This window comes from Papaver somniferum, unplaced genomic scaffold (genome assembly GCF_003573695.1).
Source record: "Papaver somniferum cultivar HN1 unplaced genomic scaffold, ASM357369v1 unplaced-scaffold_118, whole genome shotgun sequence".
NCBI lineage: Eukaryota > Viridiplantae > Streptophyta > Magnoliopsida > Ranunculales > Papaveraceae > Papaver > Papaver somniferum.
In genome coordinates, this window is record NW_020620825.1 from 553,942 (window position 1) to 574,957 (window position 21,016).

At 34.6% G+C, this 21,016-nt stretch overlaps 1 long non-coding RNA gene across 2 annotated transcripts; it reads right to left on the bottom strand.

Moving 5' to 3' along the window:
* Positions 1-270: 270 nt before the first annotated feature.
* LOC113330339 lies at positions 271-9,229 on the bottom strand. Of its 2 annotated transcripts, none has more exons than XR_003350176.1 (3): positions 9,000-9,229; positions 8,769-8,892; positions 271-653 (listed from the first exon to the last, which is right to left on the bottom strand). It is a non-coding gene; the product is annotated as an uncharacterized LOC113330339 (long non-coding RNA). The 2 variants fall into 2 exon arrangements; XR_003350175.1 differs by lacking the exon at positions 271-653 and adding an exon at positions 2,002-2,122.
* Between the last annotated feature and the right edge of the window lie 11,787 nt (positions 9,230-21,016).

Consider the following 21,016-nt stretch of genomic DNA (forward strand, 5'->3'; position numbering starts at 1 on the left):
TACCACCACCGAACTATTATCTATCAGTTCAGTTTCTTAATGGTTCTTGCCGGTTTTGGTTTGGCCCCGTGGTTGTTAACCGGAAATTATGCCAGTTTCCTGAAACTGACAGTTCAAAAGTTTAAAAAATAAACCGACGGTTCAAAATTTTTAATCCACCGACAGTCTGCAGACATTCACATTCCATACACATTCCAAATTCATAAACATTCTAAGTTCACATATTATATATGTGATTAAGACAAAATACAAAACATAAATATTACAAATTCAAAATCCAAATTAAACTCCAGACTCAATTTCTGCATTTGCACCTCCAGATTTGTTTTTCAATCTCTCCTTCCCATATGCAAACAATTCTATAACATCTGGTCGTATAGTGACACGAGATGGTATCTTGAATCTCCTCTCAAGTTTACATTTCTTCAAATGGTTAATCAAGGATCTAGTCACATTCTTCTTCATGCCATCTTTAAGTCTCAGTTTACACATCTTACACGTTGTCAATATTGAAGGTTGAGGTATTTTTCAAGGTGTTCCCATACCCATGAAGTTTGTTTACGCTTCTTAGGAGTTGGTGCAGTGGCCGTTCCAGCTTCAGAAACATTGGCAGCTGGTGCAAACGGAAACATTGCATTTGAGTTAACGGAAGCCTGAATATAAACAAGGCATAAATTCAAATCAGATAACATTTAAAAAAAACATATCAAAGGTGCATTTAAAAAGCATGAGTTAATAGTTTTAAGTACTCGTATTAACTCTGCAAAAAGCATATCATGTAAGCACTATACAAAACTTGTAGACTAACAATCAATAACTCATCATATCAAAAAATAAGAGAGGAACAAACTTTTTGTAGTTTTAACCAAAACCAAAGAACACAAGTTAATGAAACTTCCTAGGAATTCAATTCTATGTCTCTCTGCTTCTTCATCCTTCTTACTTGTATCAATATAACGACTAGAAAAAAAAATGTAATACAACAAATTTAATACACAAATTCCCGCAACAATAAAGTACGTAGTAGACTAGTAGTAGTATAACTTATTCTTATTCAGGTCAGTACCACCTAACCATCCAGGATTACTTCCATCCTTATCACATGATGCAGAATGACTTATTTTGTGAATCAGACTCATGAGGAAAAAATACTTTCACAAGCTAAACTAAGAAAGAATAAAGAACCAACCAAAGTTCTCATACTTGGCGGAAACTGTTTCGCCAAGAATTTCATAATTCCGACACCCGTAAACAGTTCTGTCATACATTTTCAGTCACATTCACCAATTCAAAGAATTCCCCTTCTCAATTTCATATATCAAATATTTTCTAAATACAGAGACAACAAAGCACACAAAATAACAGATAAAAATGAAGACATAGAATTTTATTGAGAAATGAACATAAGAGGCATAATACTTCATTGTATTTCTCAATTGTCTTTTTTCTCTTTTGTTTACAATCACTACAAAGATCATCCAATTACTTGTACCACATATACATCACTACAAGCTACATCAATAAAATCAAAGTTTAAGAAAACACCCAAATTTTATAACCCAAATTTTTGAATTCTCGAGGAAAAATATCTTACTGATGTTGATCCCGATTCCTCCATAGTTTTTTTTTTTTTTTCTGGAAGTTGGAATAGATTAAAACAGACTAACTTAGGGAGTTAGCAACCCTTACATCAATAATAGTAGAGCCATCTAATGTTAGTCTATGAACTCCAACCCAAGCATTATATTTATCTACTTCTAAAGCATGCACAATACAGGATGGAGGTTCATTCTTCCAATTAATAGAAGTTGATAAAGATTTAGCCTCCTTGGCAAGGATATCAGCTACATCATTTGCTAATCTAGGAATATAAAAAAAAACCTAAATTTTTTTGGCAAAGGTTAAAAACTCTCTTTACTTCATCCATTATTGTCTGGTTCTGCCAATTGATTTGAGACTCTTCTCCATTAAGGTAGTCAAAAAGGTTCTTGCAATCCCCTTCTACACTAAAATTTGACAAGCCTTCCTCCGCCGCATGTTGTTTCCTGCAAAATCCCTAAAGATTTTGCTTCTTATGGTGATGAAGCTGTGATGGGTCCTGCTCTGCCTTGCTCGAAGTTCCCTGCATCATTTCTAAAGATTAATGAAAAACCTGCTGGTACATACATAGAGGTCCAGGATGCATCTAAATTGAGCTTCTTTTGTGAAGATTTAGGAGCTTTCCAACTCGGTTTTTCTACTGTTCTAGTTTTGACATGTTTAGTCGAGAATTTTTCCTTGTACCAATACTCTAAATGTCTTTGTATTTCTAGAGATAATTGACTATATGTTTGTTGTTGTTTTTCAAAGGATCTATTGCATCTTTCCTTTCATATAAACCAAAAATTTGTCATGATTATTTCTATGGGGATGATAGTGTTTTCTTTTCTTATCCAGTCTTTACGGACCTCTAAAAATGTGGTAGTTGTATCGAAATTCAGTTCTACGGGGAATGGCTCTGTTGCCCATACAGACTTGGTATAAGGACAATGAAAAAAAAGGTCCTACATGGATTCATGTTCCATACATCCAAAGGTGCAGTTAGGTGTTATATCCTCCATAAATCTGGATAATTTTAGGTTTGTAGACACAACATTTTGTAAACACTTCCATGTAAAGATCTTTATTCTTTGAGACGCATCTATTTTCCATAATCTCTTCCAGAAGTTGTCAGACTGTCATAGGTTATAGTTATTCAGTCCTTTCATTAAGCTTGTTGTACATGGATTTGACTGTAAATTTTCCTGAGTTAGTTAGGAGCCATCTAAGAGTATCTGGTTTAGCTGATGCTATTCTTATGTTACTGATCTATTTAGCAATCTGTTCTTAAAACATTTCAAAAATTAAATTAGAATTCCACTTATTGGTAATAAGATCTATAAGATCTCTTACAAGTGTTCAATTGGTGTTGTTCACAGTTTTGTATGTACTAAGATTTTCCTCTAGTTTAGGGATCCAATTATCTTCCCAAATATTAATGCTAATGCCATCACATGTTATTTTGTTCTACTAACTTGATTCTTTTACTAATGCATTTCCAAATCCAAGAACTAGTTGAAGATATTTTAGCTTTAGAAGCAGAGGATCTCCTGAAATATTTGGGTTTTAGCTGAGTCACACAAAGAGCATTAGGTTCAGTTAAGAGTCTCCAAGCAAGCTTGGCTATTAAGGCTAAATTAAACTTATGAGCATTTCTAAATCCTAGACCATCTTTGCTAATAGGTTTACATAAACAAGAGTAAGATTTAGGGTAGTAGCCTTTATAGTTGGTTTCTTTCCCCCATCAGATGTCTCTTTGTAAAACATCTATTTTCTGAGTGATTTTTTTTTTGGAGAATAAAACAACTCATCTGGTAACTAGCCATACCTGTCAGGGTTGCTTTATTAAGGACCATTTTACTAGCTTGAGCTAGAACCTTATCTATCCAACCTTGCACTTTTTGTTCCATCTTTTCTATTATACCTTCAAAGAGTTTTATTTTTGCTTTATCTATAAAATGTGGAGTTCCTAAATATGAATCCTAGATCAATTTTTTTTTTATTTTAAGAAGTTTACAGATCATTCTCTGATGTTTAGGTTGGACTTTTTTACTAAAAAAAACTCCAGGTTTATCAAAATTAATCAGTTGTCCTGATGATTTGCAAAAAATTTCTATAAGTTGGAGTAAATTATGACATTCTCTAAGGTCTGCCCTAATGAAAAGTAAACAATCATCAGCAAAGAATAAGTGGGTGATCGGACCATTTTTTGGAGTCATCTTAATGCCATGAATAAGCTGCTCTTCTTCACAGGAAAGAAGCATTCTGGAGAAAATTTTCATGCTGATAATGAAAAGATAAGGGGATAGAGGTCCCCTTTCCCAAGACCTCTAGTTGGTTTGAAATAGCTCCCTGGACTACCATTAAGCAAAACAGCTATAGAAGAAGTAGAGATGCATTGATGGATGAGGTTACAAAAGTTTTTGTCAAAATCAAAAGCTTTCAATGCAGTAATAAGTAATTCCCAGTTGACTCTATCAAAAGTTTTAGACATGTCGATTTTTATTCCTATTCCAGCATGTTTTACTTTCTTTTTCTTAAAAGAATGGATAATTTCCTGAGCTATAATTACATTATCAGAGATTTGCCTTTTGGAGAGGAAAGCTGCATGTAAAGGGGAGATAAAAGAGCTTAAGAATGGTTTCATTCTGTTGGCTAGGATTTTTTCTATAATCTTGTAAATGGTATCACACAGTCCAATTGGTCTCAAGTTACTAGGAACTTTAGGATGCCTGCATTTAGGAATAAGAAAGAGGAAAGTTTTGTTGAGTTTTGGGTGTAGTTATCCTGTTTTAAAAAATAGTTGTATGGTAGCTACCACTTGTTCACCTACCGTTTCCCAGTTGAGTTTGAAGAAACTAGCTGGGAAGCCATCTGGCTCTGGAGATTTGTTAGGTTTTAGTTTTTCATAACTAACCAAATTTCCTCAGCAGTGGGTATAGAATTTAGGATAACATTTTCTTCTAAAGATATACTAGGTTGTATAGTATTAAAAAGGTCAGGGTTGGAAGAGACAGAAAGAGGAGGGTCAGAGAAGAGGTTTAGAAAAAAATTGTGAGTGTTTCTTGCATTTCAGTTCTCTTGAAGGTAATATCATTATTGGACATTTTTAGACATTCTATATTGTTCCATTTCCTTTTCTTTAAGGTTTTTGTATGAAATTTTTTTGTATTTTTTCCCCCTAGTTTTACCAAATTGTTTCTAGACTGTTGTTTTGCTATTGCTTCTTGGGTATCATAGAGATGTTCTAATTGAGATAATTTTTCTTTAATCTTTTACTCTTTCTTGTAAACATAGCTAGAGTTATTCAGGTTTATTATTTGTGACATGATTTTCTTTATTTGTTTAGAAGGTAAACCAACGATGTTTTTTTTTCCAGTGAGCTAAGTTAATTTGGAGAGATTGGAGGTTGAGGATCAAGGAATTTGTTGGGTTATCCCTAATGCCATGGAACCAGGTATCTTTAATAGTTTGGACACAAGAGATTTATTTTTTCCAAGTATCATAGAATTTAAAGGTATATTCTAGTTTGATATAGCTTGTATCTAAGCTTAATGCTATGGGACTGTAATCTGAACCTGCAGCCACTAAGTGAGAGAGCTCAGTTTTGGGAAATTGAATATTCCATTCAGCATTTACAACAACTCTGTCTAATCTTTCCTGGATATTAGCTAAACCTTCCCTATGATTGTTCCAAGGGAATTCATAACCTTTAAAACCTATATCTAATATCCCTTCGTTACTTAGAATGTTATGGTAATGTTCACAGTCAGATTTTTTAATAGGTAGCCCCCCTAATTTTTCTTCCTGGCTGAATATCATATTCAAATCTCCTAAGAGAATCCAAGGAAAAGATTGTTTATCTATTTGCTCAGAGATTTCAGTTAGGAAATCCCAAGAAATGTTTATGTTAGATAGGTAAGGACTACCATAGAAGCAAGTTAGAAGCCATTTTTTGGACTCAGAATTGGTTTGAACTAGCACATTAATCATGTTAATGTTCCATTGGACAATTTCAAAGGAAAAGCCATCAACCCAAGCTAAAGCTAAGCCTCCTGCTAATCCAATTGGGTCAACTATATGAGTGTTGGGGTAATCTTTAAGTAGAGATTTAACTAAATGTTTTTGAAATTTTGTTTCAGAAAGAAATAAAATCTCAGGTTTTTCTACAGAGATTAGTTGATTTAGGTGATTCTGAGTGAAAGGGTTGCCACAACCCTGCACATTCCAAGCTATGATTTTCATTGTTTGAGAAAACTAGCTCAGTGAAACACTTTAATATGCAAAGGTTAAAAGCAGTAAACATACAAGTAGTAAACAAGCAAGTATTATGGTTTGTGAATCTTAGTGAGTCTTACCAAAAGACCTATGCTTAAAAACACTAAAATGCTTCTAAGGAAAAAATTCTAGGAATTAACAGCTCAGCCTAAAAAAAATTTAAGTGTTAAGAAAAATTCAATTAGAACCAATAAAAGAGAAATCTAATAAAAATTCTAAGAATTAACATCTGAGCGCACAATGAGCTTAATTAAATTAGAAGAATCAAAACAATTAAAGGGAACAAAATATCAAAATCTAATAAAGATGTTCATAAAGGTATGCGACTAGGAATACTTTTCAGGATATTTATCTAAACAACTAAAGTTGTAGAGTAAGGGTCCTAAATCTTTTTCAAATAATGATCCCCTAAAAAAGCAATTGTTTTACTTCTAGATTGACAATAGCTAATAGTGTATCATACACCTAGGAAATTAAGAACTTAAGAAGAGAGAAATCCTAGAAAATATATCTAATTTGTTTAAGTTTGATGATTCTAAATCATGAATAAGCTAACGGGAATCTTGATTCTAAAACATGAGTTTATAAATTTAGTAAATTGCAATTAGGTTGAAAGATTGAAGAAAAAAACCTGTAATTCTTCCCGTCGCTTCGGAGAAGGAGATATTGAGAACGAGATGGGGGTTATGATTCTGATTCCTTTCCTTGCTCTGTAAGATTTGACCCGAATTGATTGATTTGAAATGTTGACTGAGTGACTTTATAGTTATAAGATGATGAGGATGATGCAAAATTATAGATAACTAGAAGCCAGGGTTAGAAGAGAAGGGGAAGAATTGCAGAAGATTGGGATCCAAATAATTCATTTGTAATTTCGTAAGTAATTTCGTGAAATGAGAAGGATAATAATCATCCTAAAAAGGGAGAAGAATCCGTTCTAAATAAACCCGAGAACGCTGAATGTTGGAGCAAACCAGAATCCGGATTGATAGTCGACTCAGCCGGATCGAGACGGTTCGAAAGTTAGATCAGATCGGTCTGATATGCAAGATGCAACTTCAAAATGTTATGAGATGCAATTTAGAATACTAAGATGCTCACCCGTGAGCGAGGTACCTAAATAGGAGACAAACAAGGTGTCCAATAAATTTCAGCCACGCATATGATAGGTGACTGAGAAGCACAACTATAAAAAAAAAAGGAAAGCTTCAAAATGTTATGAGATGCAATTTAGAATACTAAGATGCTCACCCGTGAGCGAGGTACCTAAATAGGAGACAAACAAGGTGTCCAATAAATTTCAGCCACGCATATGATAGGTGACTGAGAAGCACAACTATAAAAAAAAGGAAAAAAATAATTTAAGATACGAGTTTTCTTTGTGTGAGGAAGCAATCACTGAATTAGATGAGACACTACGACAATTTGGGGGAATAAAACTATTTTGAAAAGGAGTTGAAGACATGATAGGTTAAGACCTAGCAAAATTTTCAAATGGTTATAAAATAATTGAATAAATAGGAGACTTGAGGAGAGAAAAGTATACGAGAAAGCATGGTAGCAGACTAACAGATTGGAGAAGATTTCTGGACAGTTAAACGAGGAGAGATTAAGAGGATTGGAACTAATCTTAAGAAACTTAGGACGCACAAAAATTGGAAATGAACATACTATAAATGTGCTAGGGTGCAAAAAAGAGGTAGAACGGAAAAGATTTCTATTGTTTGCGTACTTTAACTCGCTCTCGTCAAGAAAATTAGCAAAAAGGGAAAATAAGGAGTGTAATCATCAACAGGTTTCAGACAACGTTTTGGTTTCTTCTACAGGAGTCAAAGGATGCCGAGAAGGACAAATGCATCGGGTACATTATTACCTATGTGAAGGATGAAGAGAAAAGAAAATTATGCATCCTAATCAGGTGAAGATTATTAGTCGAAATCACTAAGATGACAAGGCACGAACTTGTTTCTATTGTGATTCTCAAAAATGAGTTTCTACCAGGCTTAGATTATGAAAAATGTTATAGGGAAAGAAGATCAATATCCTCCTAAGCAGGAAAGTTGACAAGAATTAGCAAGATTTTAGAAAGTAGAACAGGTAGATTTAAATAACAAGTATTTTGTTAAACTTAGGAAAGAAGGGGTCTTGTAAAAAAGAAATTAAATCCTAAAAATCATGTTGTTGTTTTTTTCTTAATTTCCTCAAGACCTATTTTGATTTAGATACATGCTAAAGAAAAATTAGAGAAGAAATTACCAATAGTTGATTAAGAAATCAATAGAGTAGATCACATGACACATAAAAGGAGAGGAATATGAGAATTATGAGCCGGAGAAAGGAAGATCATAAAGATAGAAATAGAAATTATGTAAGGCGGGCCTGAATAAGAATTTAATTGAATAAATCTGAAAAGACTGGATGATGAGAGATTAGAGATGAGAAACAAGAACTTAGAAATTATTCCTGTTGGTTTAAGATCTTGCACGACCGTTTATATTAACATGATTAATTCATTGGACTAAGCATCAAAGATCGAGGAAGAAAGATAAAAATATGCTAAGAAAAATAACAAATTTAAGAAAAACAAAGTTATGGAAATGGAATGAATGAGATAATGAGATTGCAAAGATAATTGTAGAAAAGTATGCAGACATGGTTATGAGGATAAAAATGATGAAAATTATTGAAAGAGAGATGCGGAACCAGTAATAAAAAATTTCAATCAGTTTCACAATCAATCAATCGACTTATTGAATTAGCTTGTATCAGAAACATCCCCCGTCGTTCTACTCCCTTCCAAGCTTGGGAAGAATCACAGAAGAGAATTACTCGCAGGACATTTTGGAATAGAAAATCAGGGGAAGGGAGGAGAGAGGGCAGAGCGAAAAAAGAAAAGTTGAAAAGAGAGATACCTCCAATTCTGATTTTTTTCCAAACCAAATATCAAAGCTGCAGTTTGTAGGATTCAACGAATTTTGGAATGGATGTTGTTGAATCAAAAAATCAGAGTCCTGAATCAAAGAAATCAACTGAATCCTGCAAAAAAAACAAAACATGCAAAATCATTTTAGTAAACCCTAGGTTAAACATAAATCGTATAAATCAAGTAACCCAAGTAGTATATAAATATGATAAAATGATACCTTTTAAAAGCAATTAGATATTCACTTGTTTATTTCGTCTGAAAATGATACCTTCTAGTTTACCCTAGCTAACACTGACCGGTTATAACTGAGATATGATTAGATTCTATGAGAATAAGAAGGAGGAGAATAATAGATTCTACTATAGATCATGATTCATGAGTCATGATTTGATTTTTTAATACATCTTGAAAACTGAGTTCGATCGCCTTTGGTTTCTGTTTTGTGAACTGAAGAAGGAGGCGAAGAGAAGTGAAGTGAGAATTAGGTCGATGTATTTATGTTACTACTTAGGTTATTATGAAGGGTGTAGATTAAATCTTAGGTTTTAATTTAACGGTTGAATATAACCGGTTTTTCAATGGTTTTCGGTTCAATTTAGAGGTCAAACCAAACCAAAACCAATATTATCGATTTTCCACTTTCTATACCATAACTAATCTATTAGTAAATGGCTCGGTTTGGTTTCCTCCTAATCGGTCTGGTTCGGTCCGGTTCCAGCGGAAAACCGAAACCATGTTCAGCCATAGTCCGAAGTACTGCAACTTAAGAGATTTGTTTCTTAAATTTAATTTAAGAAACCCTATACTTGTAGGAAAAGTAATCCTTGTTAAGGAAAGTGTTTAGTCCCGTTGATATGTATATATAGCCATAAATAGATCTTAGTAGAAACACACCAGAAGTCTCTTATAAAGGATTTGCATATAAAAATTGTTTGTTCCTTCCAGAGGATTCAATTTCGTTAAATACTTGTTCTTATTTTGTGTATGTGTGTGTGATTGTGTTCTTGGCAATATTGGAATACCATTGTAGCTGTGCAGACTCAACACTTCCGCAGGTTTTGGTGCAACAATTGGTATCAGAACAAGGAGACGTTCTTGGATACTAGTATCCATATTGCAGTGAAAGTGAAGGTATTTTTCTGAAGATTTCTTGAGGAAATGCTAAACCTCAAAAGTTCTATTTGTTATCTATATTTGTGAAGAATGGTTGATCTGTAAGATCCAGAGGATCCAATAAAACCATCGGATTCCACAAGTAAAGATAAAGAAACAAAATAAGAAATACTTCATTCACATAGGGCACAACTCAAGGTATAAAGGTTTACGAGAAACAATAATTTTGGTTTATGGGGAATATACGTAATGGATTCTCATGTTCATCTTGACCTAGAAGAAGCTCTAGAAGTTCGTCCAAGGGATATGTCTGACAAGCAGTGGAACAAGATGAATAAATTATCTTTTTATTCGCTTCGAGAGTGTATTAGCAACGACATCAATAATTAAGCAGCAGTTTGAAGTTCCACCCACCTGTCTCTCTCGCTCTCTCAAGTTATCTTAAAGAGTATCATTGAAATGACGAGGGTACCCAAATACACCACAATCGTTTCGTTTCAACCTATAAGTCTGATACCAAGTGTGATCGTCTATGGATAATAGCCGAGACAATAAAAAACAAGGTATACACTTGACAACAGTTACGGTATAAAAACCGATTGACTATATGATTACTATCAAGTGTCTTAGATTAACGTATAAGTGTATTTACTTTATTATAAATAAACAACTATAATGTGGAAGTAAAGTTGAAAAATCGGGGGTCTAACAACACCACCCAATATTTCGCTTAGCAATCTGTATGGACAAACTCGAATATACTTTTAAGAGAATCAAAAAGACTTAATCAACTAAAAGTATATCAACGAGTTTATATCTCTCTTCTTGATTTGATTTACTCAAGCAAGAACTGCGAGTTGTAATCAAATATAAGGAATAACTTGGATGGTACCAAAGACCAATATCCAAGGATCAATCAATGACAATCAACAACCAAAGGTTGGATTACTCTAATTGATGATCTAACGCTCAACCTGTATTATTTCAATTATAAAGATAAAACAATATAATGCGGAAATTGAAATAACACAGACACCAGAAATTTTGTTAACGAGGAAACTGCAAATGCAGAAAAACCCCGGGACCTAGTTCAGATTGAACACACACTGTATTAAGCCGCTATAGACACTAGCCTACTCCAAGCTAACTTCGGACCGGACTGTAGTTGAACCCCAATCAGTCTCTGATCCAAGGTACAGTTGTACTCCCTATGCCTCTGATCCCAGCAGGATACTGCACACTTGATTCCCTTAGTTGATCTCACCCACAACTAAGAGTTGCTACAACTCAAAATCGCAGGCTTTGACAATAAAATAATCTGTCTCACACATACGAGTCTATCAAAGGATCAATCTGTCTCCCACAGATAAACCCTAAAAGGTTTTGTTCCGTCTTTTGATAATAACCAAAGTGAACAGGAACCAATTGATAATATGGTCTTATATTCCCGAAGAACAACCTAGAGTTATCAATCACCTCACAACAATCTTAATCGTATGGTAGTGAAACAATATGTTGCAGAATCACAAATAATGAGACGAAGATGTTTGTGATTACTTTTTATATCTTGCCTATCGGAGATATCAATCTCAAGCCAATCAATCTGATTGTACTCGTACGATAGAAGATGCGATCATATCACACAACTACGATAAAAGTAGTATCGGTCTGGCTTCACAATCCCAATGAAGTCTTTAAGTCGTTAACCTGGTTTTAGAAGAAGAAAACCAAAGGTTAAAGGAGAACCGACTCTAGTATGAAAACTAGTATCATACGTGCGATGTGGGGATTAGTTTTGCACAGATATTAGAGTTCCCCTTATATAGTCTTTCAAATCATGGTTTGCAATTAAGTTACCTTGGTAACAAAGCAATCAATGTCCACCGTTAGATGAAAACTTGATTTAGATTCAAGATAATATTTCTCAACCGTTAGATCGAAAACTTAGCTTGTTACACACACTTGACAAGGCACGCTTCTAGATTTGTTAACCCTACCCAAACGTATGCACTTGTTGGTTCAACAATAGTTAACCAAAAGGTTAGCCATATGAGCATTCCATATTAACCACGCTCTTCTTCACCATAACTATTTCAAATGACTTCAAATGAACTAGTTAGAGAGTTGTTCAATTGCAAGGAAATCTCATGTACTACACAAGACACAATTGAAGCAAAGATGATTTGATTCACTTGAATCAGTTCATGAACTTTTATAGCCACGGTTTGCAAACTGCATTCCTTAGTCTTTTTAAGTTTAAGTTCAGAAATCATCTTCAGATATATAACCTTCTCAAGTTCGCAGACTAGGTTCGCGGACTTAAGTTACCGGGCAGAGTTTACAAACTCCATCAGAAATTCTCGGGTATGAGAACTTCGCCGGTTCGCGGACTGGAATCGCGGACTGAGTTCACGGACTTAGTTTCACGCAATTAGTTTGTCAACTCCAACAGAAATTCTCGGGTTTGAGAACTTCGACAGTTCGCGGAATGAGTTCGTGGACTTGGCTCACGCCATTCTTCCGGTTCTCTTGATCAACAAAGTTCGCAAACTTTGGTTCAAGAAATAAAATTGATACATAAATGTGTTTCCACAACAATGCTTATGTCCACCATTGTTTATGTAATCTAAACTCTCATTTCAATCATTGAAACATTCTTAGAGGACGTTATATAGTTGTTACACCATTTCTCGTCAAAGCAATTTTCAAGATGATTGAAATATGTCATGACTTTCTTCACATGGTAAACATAAACTTGGTTAAAGCGAAAATCTTACCAACTCATATTTCGAGATATAGATAGGCGAGGTATACTCGGATCGAAATACCAAATGTGTATAATCAAAGTCTATATATATAGCATACGACTTCTTGTCTCAAAGAGTAGTAGATAGAGTAGATAGACTTTTGAGTGATAGATAAGATCAAGTCTTCACATACCTTTTTGTCGAGAAGTTCCACCGGTTCCTTGAGTAGTTCTTCTACTTGTATGATGAATCTCCATGAAGTACATGAGCTCAACTACACTTTCTATCCTAGTCCGAGACTTAGCTATAATAGACTGGAAATCATGACTTATAGTTTTGATCACTAACATTGAAAAACATGCTTGAGATAGCAACACGTGCGAGTTCGACCGAGCAATGCTCTAACAATCTCCCTCTTTGTCAATTTTAGTGACAAAACTATCAATACATATTACGAAAAAAGATAAAGAAACTTTAGTAGCTCCTATTCCACATGTATAATCTTCAAGATTCCTCGAAATCTTCGTCACTTCCAAGTACTCCAATGATCCCAAAGGTTGTAAGTTTAGCATCACCGTTGTTGAAGATCCGTAGTTATAACAATGAGAAAACATAGTTCTCGATTATTATTATACAGTGTCATAGTATTATTACACAGCGTCAAAGTTCAATTGTATCATAACTTCAACAATAATACTATGGTGATATGTATCACTCCCTCTTAGTCAATACTCCGTCTCACATGGAAACCACTCCCCCTTACACAATGATCCGAAAACCATATGTATTTTTAGTGTGAACTACATATTCATTCTCCCCTTTTTTGTCAATAAAATTGGCAAAGGTACAAGAACGGGATCATAATGAAATTTCCGAGAAAGACATTTCATGACAAAAGGAAAAAATATACATACCAACTAATTTAGATGCAATCATAAAGCCGAAGCTAAATGCATCCATCAAGAAGTTTAAAGATACAAGACAACCCCTCTAAAATTCCACAGTCGTACACCCCTTAAGATATGACCATTAAGCACAAGTTCAAAAGAACTCTCCCCCATTTGATGTCATTCCCGAAGGAACAACAAGAGCGACCTTAATTTTGAAAGAAAAGAAGGATTTTTTTTTATTGGACACAAAAAACCATGAGAATGATTTCCTATATCCAAAAACTCAATCAAATTAATGACAAGTAAACCCATGATTAATTTAATCGGAATACGCAATCAAATTAACCACAAAAGTGATCAATTCAATTGATTATGCTCAACATAAGAGAACTTATGGAGACACGAAAATACTTAACTAGATTAATTACAAGTGAACCCATAATTAATCTAATTGGAATACACAACCAAACTAATCACAAAAATAATCAATTTAATTGTCATTTGTTTTGCTCGACATAAGAAAACTTACCGAGCAATAGCTAAATAACCAAACAAGATGATTAATTTAGTTAAATACGCTTGACATAACATATCTCACGGAACAACAACTAAGCTAAAAAATCAACTTGGTTGTATAGTGCTCACCATAAGATACATTGCGGAGCCTCACAGTAATACATAAAACATGGATCAGGGATGATCAATACTGCGGAATACACAAGGATTCATTCTATTTTCCACCACTATTTGCATAACGATATTAATAGACATAATCCTTGAAAAAAAAATCTTTTAACCTATCTTCCATCAAATATTTGACAATATAGGCTTAACTTTTGTATTTGTCAAAAGTCCATTCATTTTTTTATCAATACCTGAATACGGATCACGAACGACCTTACTTTTGACAAAGTATGGGACAAACATAGTTCACGGTCGTAAACCCCAATATCCCATAACAAATTGCAATATAAGAAATCATAAAAATTTATACTGCGAAAACATCATCTTCCAAATAGTTTTTAGAATTTAAACCAATAAACCTAAAAAAAGAACAAGAAGATGAAAAATAATAGATATGTGTAGTCACAATCATTGCTATTCAAAGCACTAGTTATTCTTCCAACTAAATCAAAAAGAAGACATACTAGGCAACATAAATAAAACTCAGTTTTCCTTGATGATTTCATACCTATGGAATGGTCCATCGAAATACGAATCACTGATATCCTTGATCTTGTTGACCGTAGAGACACCATGTTCATGAGATAGAATGTTAGTTTTTCGATCAACGAGGCGAGAAAAATGTCGAGCCTTAGCATGGTCAAGAATAACTTTCTTCTGATTCCTGATCAAGATATTTGAGTACCAAGGATTCTTGCTTGTCCATCAATGAGATGGTTTAACTGCAGTTGAAGGTTAGCAATTTCTCACTTTACTTCTTTTTGAACGAGAATTAAATCCTTGGAAGATTCTTCAATCCAAGAGTTGTACTCTTTCCTTTCAAGCATCTTTTTCAGGATAAACTCTTGAGATGAATTACTTCCTTTGAGATCTTTCTCCATAGTAAGGTTAACTTCTTCTTTGGCAACCGTACTCATAGAATTCCTTTCTGAAGATTAAAGAGCACAAATAAGAGATATATATGTTCAAAAGTACACCCTAGATAGAAACCCTAGATTTCCTTGAGGAGATATGGACGTTCGTGGACTAAACCAAACGTCAAGGAAGAAAGAAAGGACCCAGCAAGGAAAAACCGCAAACTGGCACATACAATTTTTCAACCAAAGAGAAGGGTCACAAAAGAAATACTAAAAACTTACATCGTAAAATACACGCAGAGGAAAAACAACTAAATACTTGAGTGTCTCTCAAACATCATCCTTGTGTCTCTCAAGTTAGATACTAGATAGCAAAGGGAGACGTTGTCTCACCATAGGTGTTGAGAGTATAATTGTTATTTCCACCTGGATATTTGACCTCAATATTTCTTGTCTTCCCTTGATTGCTTCCAATTTTAGAGAAATTTCTCACAGCCCTTCTTGAAAGCTCCGATGAAGAAATTTTATGATTACTGAGTCTAGGACCTCTAGAAATCGGTTCTAAAGGATTTTCCAAAATGGGTCTCTATACTCTAGACTTAGACTTACCAGAGTTGTTCTTATAAGCACAAGAAATGCTTTCATTAGCAGCAGCACAAGGATTTATGCCACTAGAATGAACAAGCGTCCTGTAATGATTTCTAGGGAAGAGATCATTTCTATAAGTTGTCTGGTTTCCTGTGGACATAAGGTTCACTGTTGTAGTCGACTGACTGTTTGTTCCATTGACAGTGAAACGAAGAAAATTGTGAAGTTTAGCTATTTGTTTCCTCCTGGCAAAACAATGGATAACATAGTGATTCCTTTTTCCACAGGAAGTACAGGTTTGTGGAGGAGAAGCAAAAAACGACATCTGTTTTAACTTCATAGCCCTGTGAGAATATGGTAAGTCATGAAAACTTTTCTCGACACAATCTTCTCCTGGAGAGTATTTCTTCATGTACTGTATGTCAGGAACAGTTTGAACAGAAGAATTTCTCCTTAGGACAGAGTTATCCTCTTCCAAGGATTTGCACTGTTCATGGGATAGTGAAAGGGATGCTTCTAGTTTCTCTTTTTCAACACGAAGTCTGTCAAGATCAGATGAATGCGTCTTGATCAAACGTTTCTCTCTAATTGAGCCTTCTTTGACCATCTTTTCGAGAACACTAATTTTTTCACGCTGTAAATTAGTTTCTTGAAGGAGTTTCTCAATATCCTTAGAGAATGACTCAATAGTGTTATAGAGTACACGTTCTCGATCAATAGACTTTTCAAATTCGTCGATGAGTTGATCATGATTCTGAAGATCAACAAACTCAGTATAATTTTTTGCGATTCTGGTGAGCTCCATTTCGGCTTTTGTCATTGTGTCCAATGTCTCATTGGAGGAAGAGTGGTCAACACAAGATGGGACAATCTTCCTACCTCGGGATTCGGAAGAATCAACTAAGGATTAATCCTTTGAGGTATTCCCGAGACAACTGACATAGTTGAAAGCTTTAGGAGGCATCTTGGTATGCGTAAGAGATTCTGTCTTCAGACCCAGATTGCTACAAACACAGACTTGTAAGGTCTTAAACGTGTTTGCCTGCTCTGATACCAATTGAAAAGCGGAGGTCTAACAACACCACCCAATATTTCACTTAGCAATATGTATGGACAAACTCGAATATACTTTTAAGAGAATCAACAAGGCTCAATCAATTAAAAGTATATCAACGAGTTTATATCTCTCTTCTTGATTTGATTTACTCAAGCAAGAACTGCGAGTTCTAATCAATACAAGGAATAACTTGGATGGTACCAAAGACCAATATCCAAGGATCAATCAATATCAATCAACTACCAAAGGTCATATTTCCAATTGATTGATTCAAACGCACAACCTGTATTATTTAAATTATATAAACAAATATAATGCGGAAATAGAAATAACACAGATACCATAAATTTTGTTAACGAGGAAACCGCAAATGCATAAAAACCCCGGGACCTAGTCCAGATTGAACACACACTATATTAAGCCGCTACAGACACTAGCCTACTCCAAGCTAACTTCAGACTGGAATGTAGTTGAACCCCAATTATTCTCCCACTGATCCAAGGTACAGTTGTACTACCTACGTCTCTGATCCCAGCAGGATACTACACACTTTATTTCCTTAGCTGATCTCACCCACAACTAAGAGTTGATACGACCCAAAATCGCAGGCTTTGACAATAAACAAATCTGTCTCACACATACAAGTCTATCAAAGGATCAATATGTCTCCCACAGAAAAACTCTAAAGTTTTTGTTCCGTCTTTTGATAATAATCAAGGTGAACAGGAACCAATTGATAATCCGGTCTTATATTCCCGAAGAACAACCTAGAGTTATCAATCACCTCACAACAATATTAATCGTATGGTAGCGAAACAAGATGTTGCGGAATCACAAACAATGAGACGAATATGTTTGTGATTACTTTTTATATCTTGCCTATCGGAGATATAAATTTCAAGCCAATCAATATGATTGTACTCGTACGATAGAAGATGCGATCATATCACACAACTACAATAAAAGTAGTATCGGTCTGGCTTCACAATCCCAATGAAGTCTTTAAGTCGTTAACCTAGTTTTAGAAGAAGAAAACCAAAGGTTAAAGGAAAACCGACTCTAGTATGCAAACTAGTATCACACGTGAGGTGTGGGGATTAGTTTTGCACAGATACTAGAGTTCCCCTTATATAGTCTTTCGAATCAGGGTTTGCAATTAAGTTACCTTGGTAACAAAGCAATCAATATCCACCGTTAGATGAAAACCTGATTTAGATTCAAGCTAATATTTCTCAACCGTTAGATCGAAAACTTAGCTTGTTACACACACTTGACAATGCACACTTCTAGGTTTGTTAACCATACCCAAACGTATGCACTTGTTGGTTCAACAATAGTTAACCAAAAGGTTAGCCATATGAGCATTCCATATTAACCACGTTCTTCTTCACCATAACTATTTCAAATGATTTCAAATGAACTAGTTAGATAGTTGTTCAATTGCAAGGAAATCTCATGTACTACACAAGACACAATTGAAGCAAAGATGATTTGATTCATTTGAATCGTTTCATGAACTTTTATAGCCACGGTTTGCAAATCATCTTAGTCTATTTAAGTTTAAGTTCAGAAATCATCTTCAGATATATAACCTTCTCAAGTTCGCAAACTAGGTTCGCGGACTTAAGTTACCAGGCAGAGTTTACAAACTCCAGCAGAAATTCTAGGGTATGAGAACTTCGCCGGTTCGCGGACTGGGTTCGCGGACTGAGTTCGTGGACTTTGTTTCACGCAAGTAGTTTGTCAACTCCAGCAGAAATTCTCGGGTTTGAGAACTTCGGCAGTTCGCGGACTGAGTTCGCGGACTTGGCTCACGCCATTCTTCCGGTTCTCTTGATCAACAAAGTTCGCAAACTTTGGTTCAAGGAATAGGACTTATACATAAATGTGTTTACACAACAATGCTTATGTCCACCATTGGTTATGTAATCTAAACTCTCATTTCAATCATTGAAACATTCTTAGAGGACTTTATATAGTTGTTACACTATTTCTCGTCAAAGCAATTTTCAAGATGATTGAAACATGTCATGACTTTCGTCACATGGTAAAGATAAACTTGGTTAAAGCGAAAAGCTTACCAACACATATTTCGAGATACAGATAGGCGAGGTATACTTGGCTCTAAATACCAAATGTGTATAATCTAAGTATATATATATATATATATATATAGCATACGACTTTTTATCTGAAGAAGTAGGACATAGAATAGATAGACTTTTGAGTGACAGATAAGTTCAAGTCTTCACATACCTTTTTATCGAGAAGTTCCACCGGTTCCTTGAGTAGTTCTTCTTCTTGTATGATGAATCGCCATGAAGTCCTTGAGCTCAACTGCACTTTCTATCCTAGTCCGAGACTTTGCTATAATAGACTAGAAATCAAGACTTATAGTTTTGATCACTAACATTGACAAACATGCTTGATATAGAAACGTATGCGAGTTCGACCGAGCAATGCTCTAACAAAACTAAATAACACAAACAAGATTTTGTTAACGAGGAAACCACAAATGCTGAAAAACCCCGGGTCCTAGTCCAGTTTTGAATACTCTCAGAATTAAGCCGCTATACAAAAAACAAAAGCTAACTTTGTATAGTTGAGACCAAGTTATCTACCCCTGGTTACTTAGTTCCCTCAGTATTCCTACGCCTATTACCTTCGAGTCACGCGCGCGAATCTTAAGACAGAAATCACTATCTTGAGTTGTTTTACCCTTGTAAAGACTTATGTACTCAACTCCTTTTGATCGTCTTCCAAATAGTAAAGGAACAAATCTTTAAGAAAAAAAATATGTTGAGTTGTTTTGACAAATACTTTTATGTTTAATCTAATAAACTCCTTTGTCGGGTAAGATCAATTCGAATCAATTACTTAGATTCAGATTCACAACTATCAGATTCGGATATTGAAGAATACCACCAAATGATAGTTGTCGATCTAAACGAGTTTATGATCAAATAAATCTAATTTAAGTCTGATCCCAACCGATCATGATGTGTGCACTAATCACGAGATTTTGAAACCCAATAATAAAAATCTTCTTGTCTTCAAATCTTCAATTTCCTTCAATGGTACCTGCAATCAAAACTTGAATCTACTTCTCATTTATCACAAAAAACGGAGTCTGTTAACAATGGATGACCATAAGTTGTCTTCAGATCTAAAATCAATTCTGAAGATCCCGTCGATACTTTGATCTAGTTTGAGTGACCTTATGTCAGAAGAGAAGGCTCTCAAAATAATTAACCTAGGTGCAATCAAAGTTTCAACAACCGTTAGTCAATGAAAATAATAATCAAAAACTAAAATAACAATGCAATTATCTAGTTTCCCATCAGCGGTGCTCGTAGAGCTTATTGATCCCAAAGAAGTCTTTAAAGAGTCGTCGTAAGAGATTTCGACTAATCAGGTTACTTTCCTCTCTGGATAGAGGACGCCACCAGAAAAAACACGAATGAAGTTTTCCCGGCTCTTACGATAGTTTGTAAAAATGAAAACTCAACTGTTTATAGAACAAGGTTGTTTGAACAACAAGGAAATTCCAAAACCGGAAATATTCTCAAGATATGCAATAAGTAACTAATTTCGGTTTTCCTATTTCCAATTAATGTCAAACAATATTTCTGAAATCTCTCATAGAAAATTTCTATTATTAGTTTAGCACATTAACTAATAATATTTTTCTAGAGTATATGCTTTAATTGCTGGTAATTAAAACATATAAAATCAAAAATCATAATTAAATGCTTTTCAATTATTTAATTTTGAGATCAACTTGAGCACCAAATAATATCTTTGAACAATTAATGATAAGAGTTATGCACATGTTCAAATAATATCGACAAATAGAAGTTTCCTATCTTAGGAAACTCTAGTTCCGAATTTACATAAAGAAATATGTGAATTTTGGAAACCCGGTTTTGCTCTTGGGACCAGTTCTACCATGACTCCCAAACTAAGTTAGGATCGGTTATACCATGACTCCCAATATAGGTTATGACCGGTTATACCTTGCTTCCCAATACTAGTTAGGATCGTTTATACCATGTCACTAGATATAAGTTATGACCGGTTATACCTTGCTTCTCGATACTAGTTAGGATCGGTCATACCTTGTCACACGATGTAAGTTATGACCGGTTCTACCTTGATTCTCAACATAAGTTAAGATAGAATCTAGCTTGTCACTTTCTATTGGTCATCCAAATATTCTTCAATGAAAAACAGAACCAACACACTTATTGATTTCCCTTTCGATTACGAAACAAGTTCGTACATCTACTTCCTTAAAC